The sequence below is a fragment of the Mixophyes fleayi genome, chromosome 4 (genome assembly GCF_038048845.1).
Source record: "Mixophyes fleayi isolate aMixFle1 chromosome 4, aMixFle1.hap1, whole genome shotgun sequence".
NCBI lineage: Eukaryota > Metazoa > Chordata > Amphibia > Anura > Limnodynastidae > Mixophyes > Mixophyes fleayi.
This window is the reverse complement of record NC_134405.1, coordinates 325,102,361-325,108,822: the sequence shown is the minus strand read 5'-3', so window position 1 is coordinate 325,108,822 and position 6,462 is coordinate 325,102,361. Positions and strand designations below refer to the sequence as shown.

At 41.1% G+C, this 6,462-nt stretch overlaps 1 pseudogene; it reads left to right on the top strand.

Moving 5' to 3' along the window:
* The first annotated feature begins 1,453 nt into the window (after positions 1-1,453).
* On the top strand, positions 1,454-5,428 carry LOC142149598 (small ribosomal subunit protein uS3-like; annotated as a pseudogene).
* The last annotated feature ends 1,034 nt before the right edge of the window (positions 5,429-6,462 follow it).

Sequence of the window (6,462 nt, the reverse complement as noted above, 5' to 3'; positions counted from 1 at the left end):
GCACAAACACGCATACTTATAAAATAGTACACATTAATGGTAGTTGCAACACATAGTCAATTATGTCGAAATATAGTAGTATTTATATGTTATATCAGAGTTACATGCATATTAGTGAAATACACGGAACAGGTTGAAGGAATTACATCATGAGTGGTATCATAATAAACCTCTTTACATATCCTACTGTTTGGTTCACTCTGCGAGGGAATCGCAGAGTGCATACACGAGTTATGAAAGATAGGGAATTATGAACTACTTAAGACTAAAGAATCTTGGCGGGAAGAGCCGAGCATACCCCCTGCAGAGATGACCCCCTCCTTTGTATTCCTTAGGATGAACTAGCCAATGATTGACAACCCCTTGGACCTTCCTGAGACCTGGACCAATAGATGCAAGCTATACCATCTTCATTGTATTACTGTATTTCTGTGTGTATATAAGCAGCAGCTTCACATCTAGTGTTCAGACATCTTGTCCCCAGACTTCAGGATTGAATGACTGCACACTGGATCCAGAGCGCCTGCGATAAGTAACGGCTGTATTTATTATCACTTCGCTTGAGCATATTATTCTACTATTTGCGAACAAATCTTTGTGCGTTGGAAACACAAACCGAGGTTCGACAGTCGTTATTGGTTAGCGACAATACGCACATAACAAAAGTGACCCATGTGGATTTTCTTTTAATGCAAACGCAACATTTCAAACATGCAGTTTCCCTTTAAAGCAACTCACTGCACATTAGTTCAATAAAACAATGAATTTTATTACAGCTTGGCTCAAGCGTGGCGGCGGCGGCGGGTAACCAATCCTCTAATGCAGGGGTAGGCAACCTGCGGCTCTCCAGGTGTTGTGAAACTACAAATCCCAGCATGCCTTCCCACCTATCTGCAGGTTATCTACTGGCAAAGCATGCTGGGACTTGTAGTTTCACAACACCTGGAGGGCTGAAGGTTGCCTACCCCTGCTCTAATGTAATCAGCAATGATTGGACGCCACGGCCAGGCCTTTGTATATAGGCATGTGTGCACAGGAGGGAAATACAACAAAAAGGCAACAACTGACCAATCAGTTGTATATATTGCTCCTAATACAAATTACATAAAAATAACATTAAAAAAATAGAATTAGTTTTTGCATTGTTTTAATTTCCTTCCCGTACACACATTAAACAGATCAATTAACCGGTTAGAAAATGATACTGGCTCATCTGGTCATGTCATTTCATGGCTGTATTAATTGTATATATTATTGTTGGTGTTTACTTGTTTTGAAAGCCTTTAAATAAAATGCAATTTTGTTTTGTTAGTTTGCTAAAAATTCTGAATAAATATACTGTGTGTGGGTTAATCATCCCGACTGGAAATCCTTTGAAATTGGATGAGAATTGGATGAGAATTGGATGAGAATTGGATGAGAATTGTTGGGGTATATCAGACAAGCCGGTAGAATGGTGACTATTACTAGCAGGTGTGGGGTCATTGTTAGACCTGGTTGGTAGTGCAGGTACCCGGGCACTGCAGTGTAAGACAATTGTACAAAACAGCAGCTGAAACAATGCATATCTGGGACGTCACTGATTCATTTACTTGGCATGCTTGTCGTAGAATCAGATTGCAACATGCGTGGTCAACTTAAGATCTTTAAATATCTTCTGCACATACCGTCTCATAATGTTAATTCCTTTCTTAGTGGTATGAAACTGGAAATAATGTTTAGACGATATGTTATATAGAGGAGAATAGAATCGACCAGCCGTGAGTCTGCCTATTTGCCTTGGTACCAGATATCAGTAAATATTAGACTTAGTTCCATGTATCTGTGTATCAAACATGGCACCAAATATGGCTGTGCTTATTAGATTTGACATCAGATCTGGCTCTTTATTTTAGACTTTGGATCCATAGATGGTCCTGCATATAATACTTGGCATCAGATTTGGGTCTTCACATTATAATTGACACCAGGTATGTCCATGCATACAGTACTTAGCACCAGTTATAGAAATACATCTGTAATAGTGCTGGTATTATTAAAGAAAATTATGCCCCCTCCCCCTCGTGTACAATAAATAAATAATTAAATAATTCCCCCTATTTATAAATACATAAATATTGCCCATGGAAAATGAATAAATTGGGATTAATATATCCTTTCCTGGGATCTACTAGATACTAGACTTGGCACCAGTTATGATTCCATACTAGACTCAGCACAATATTTAGAGCTGCATTTAAAGTTGGTGCCAGATATAGCTTTCTCCTTTAGACTTAACATAAAATGTGACTCTATATATTAGGTCTTGGATCCAGATATTGTTCTGAATATTAAACCTGGCACCAGATAATTAGGGGGGCCCTCCATTGTGTCGGCTCAGACTCTCATTTGGTCTAAATAAAGCCACACCTGAACACCTACTTTTTAGCACAGACATCACATATGTGTCACCTGTAAATCTCAGGTGACGTATGTACTATTTAAACTGAATGTTTGACTTTACTCACAATACGGCAATCACATTTACTACTCGAACGCAAAAATAAATAATGAAATGCTTTGTTATTCAATACAAGCACAGTTAATAAGTACATTTCATCAATGGAATATCCCAGACTATATACTTTACATTATGTACTTTTAATACATAAATTAAATGGGAGTACTGATTATTTATTATTTTTAACTGATGAGCTGTATTAATGGTGCATGCCTATATAAAGTGATGTAAGAATAGTTGCATTGAATTTTTTCATCTATTAAGTATACCACATATACTGCATCTATTTTGTCATTTTCGCCACCTAAATTGTCTATCTTCCCTGATGCAAAAGGTTTCGATATATGATAAACCTGCTTATAAAACTTTTATCTGTACAGTCTTTGCCACTGGCATTGTGGTTTCTAGTGTCAGAGCCAGTTACATTCTTTTTTAACAGCATAAAAAAACATAGTAAAGTGCATGTAATTTAAGCTCTGCAAAGCACCCAGAAATCCTGACAACAGTGAGAACTATTCACTTGTCCTGCTCTGTGGCCACATTCTAAGCCTGCTTCTCATTGGTTGCAATACTTCCTAGAACATTCACCGTATTCCAATTATGTTATCTCATTCTCACCATAATGTATACATCTAAAACTGCCTTTCACCGACAAATTGTGATGTCATGGTCAATGACAGGATCATTTTTCCTAGTGAATGGATAACTGAAGCATTTAATTGTTTGCATCCCACAAAAAAGTATTTTCTTCTCTCATAGGTTATACTAATCTATTGTCAAATTCCAATGGATACAATGGGCTAGATTTACTATGCTGCGGGTTTGAAAAAGTATGGAAGGATGTTGCCTATAGCAACCAATCAGATTCTAGCTGTCATTTTGTAGAAGGTACTAAATAAATGAAAGCTAGAATCTGATTGGTTGCTATAGGAAACATCCTCTCTTTTTCAAACCCGCAGCTTAGTAAATCTAGCCCAATGTCTTTTGACACCCACTAAGGATTTGTTGGAAAATTCCTCCAAAGTGCAAAAGTGCTTAGTTTAAAGTGAATGCGTACCAGATTGGCAATAATGGGGGGTTTCCATATCACACCGCCAGTGGGCATGGCCAGCATGCATGGGGGTGTGGTTATAATTTTAGACAGTGTTTGGCTGCTCTCCAACTCTTCCCATCTCCATAATATACATGGGCAATGCTGCGTGCACTACTGTTAGGTGCACGCAGTTCTCCCTTTTCAAGCAGAGCCGTGTGAAGCAGGAGCAAGGTCAAGCCACCTCAATTATACAATGCCCCAGGCTTGGAGGAGGGTTTCTAGGAATTAGGAAACCCCCCTCGGTTTGCCAATGTATGTATAATTATTAATAAGTTCTTGTGTTCCTCTGTGTTCATCCATCTAAGGTGATCTTGGTTCCTTGTAACATAAAAAAAAATCAGGAACAGATATTAGTGTAGTTTATTTATACAAATATGATCAACATTTCTAATATGTGCATAAAAATGCCTAGCAGGGAAAAGTGAATATCAGGTGTATGGTTATGTATATTGTTTTGGTCGTCTTGTGTCCTTGTTTCTGGATTGACCCCAAAACCTTATAGTCTCAAAGGAAACAGGGGGCAAGGAACAACAATATAGTGTAGTATAAAAACATACTTTCACAATTAAGTACTCATACAATAAAATAAAGCTAAAGAGCTTAACTGGATGTTAAAATTAGCAATGGGTCCCAGACAGAGGAGGGCTGGCAAATTTTAGCCCAGGGGGCCGGACTTGACTCAGCAGCCTGTTTTAAAGGAAAAAAAATGCCCAGTGACCCGGCCCAAGGTAGCCCACTATTGGACCGGCCTGGGGGCAGATGCCCCCTTGGCCCCCCAGCCCAGCCAGCTCCTTCTCCCAGGGATTGATGTCCCCTTCATTGCTTTTGGTCCCTTTAATTCTAGAAAGTGACTTGCACCGACGTGCATCCAGTGGAGATGAGTGTGTGATCATATACCCTACGTGTTTTGTCTTTATTATAAAACTTTCTCCCCTGGCCTGGGGTATCTTGGAGAGGAGTGTTCTCATACTGGAACATATAGGAACATGCTTTGATCTTGAAGTCTTGACTGACTCCTGGGGGTATATTTACTAAACTGCAGGTTTGAAAAAGTGGAAATGGCCCTTTCCTTCCAGCAGCGCGCGGGAAGCTGGCGGTGCAGATCTCTAAGAAGAGGAAGTTTGTCGCTGATGGCATCTTCAAGGCTGAACTGAACGAGTTCCTGACCCGTGAGCTGGCTGAAGATGGCTACTCCGGCATGGAGGTCCGCGTCACCCCAACCAGGACTGAAATCATCATTCTGGCTACCAGGACCCAGAATGTCCTTGGTGAGAAGGGTCGTCCTATCCGTGAGCTGACCGCAGTGGTGTAGAAGAGGTTCGGTTTTCCCGAGGGCAGCATTGAGCTGTACGCAGAGAAAGTCGCCACAAGAGGTCTGTGCGCCATCGCCCAGGCGGAGTCCCTGCGCTACAAGCTCCTGGGAGGTCTGGCCGTGAGGAGAGCCTGCTATGGTGTTCTACATGAGGTCGCTGTGTCCGGCAAACTGCGTGGGCAGAGAACCAAGTCCATGAAATTTGTGGATGGTCTGTTGATCCACAGTGGAGACCCCGTCAACTACTACGTGGATACAGCCGTGCGCCACCTACTCCTCAGACAGGGTGTGTTGGGCATCAAGGTGAAGATCATGCTTCCTTGGGATCCCAGCGGAAAGATCGGCCCCAAGAAGCCGCTACCTGATCACGTCAGCATTGTGGAGCCCAAAGATGAGATCCTGCCAACGACTCCCATCTCTGAGCAGAAAGGAACCAAACCCGAGCAGCAGGCAGAGCCCCCTGCCATGCCCCAGCCTGTGCCCACCGCCTAATGGGGTGCTGAAAACCAGGAAAATGTTTTTGGATACCAGCTCAGAAATTCTATAAAATAAGAAACCCGAAAAAAAAAAGAAAAGTGGAGATGTTGCCTATAGCAACCAATCAGATTGTAGCTGTCATTTTGTAGGATGTACTAAAAAAATGATATCTAGAATTTGATTGGTTGCTATAGGCAACATCTTCACTTTTTCAAACCCGCAGTTTACGGTTTGAAGATTTGGAGTTTGAATTTACCCCCTGGTCTCTTTTTCTGTGTGAATTTCGACGTCTTGAAGCGCTAGAATGAGATAAAACATCAGTATCTAAATTCTCAATTTTTGTTATATATATAAATACACACACACATCCACATGTACATACATGCACCTATACACATACCATTTCATATATATTACAGATATAAACTTGTATAAATATATATAGATATCCAAAGCACCACAAGACAGAAAGTTTCAGGCTAATACTCTCATAGCACCCCCTCGCCTTCCATGCCAGGCTAACTCATTCTTCATTTAAACTCCAGCTTCCTTCACTCCGCACCAATGTTTATGTTCCTGTGTTTTTCGAACCTCAGTTCCACGTGGCTTTTTAAAAGGGACCCAGGAATTATTGTCACTCATTTAATTTTCATTAAATTAGACCTGTATAGTGGAACGGCGGCATGACCGAGCGCTACTGGGGGTGAAGATGTGAAGGTGATGGGGGCTGTCACCCCTGCTTCTGTCGCCATCCTTTTCTCTCCTTATCCTCACGTGTCGGCCCAAGGATGACTCACTGTCTTCAGCTTTACCAAGGGAATACGTTAAGATCTAAACCTTATTTCATTTTTCTTTCACGTTTTATTTTCTATTTTGGAGACCAACTGTTGTTACATTTTATAATTAATATCAGTTTCTATCTCCTCCTGTCACAATTTTGTAGCCCAAGAAAATTATCCCCCCCAAAGCCTTGTGCCCTAGGCAGTAGCCTAGTCAGCCTATTGGATAATCAGGCCCTGCGCTATAGGAACCAAGGGGATAAGGATAATTTAAATTTTCATCCCCAGACATCAAACCAGG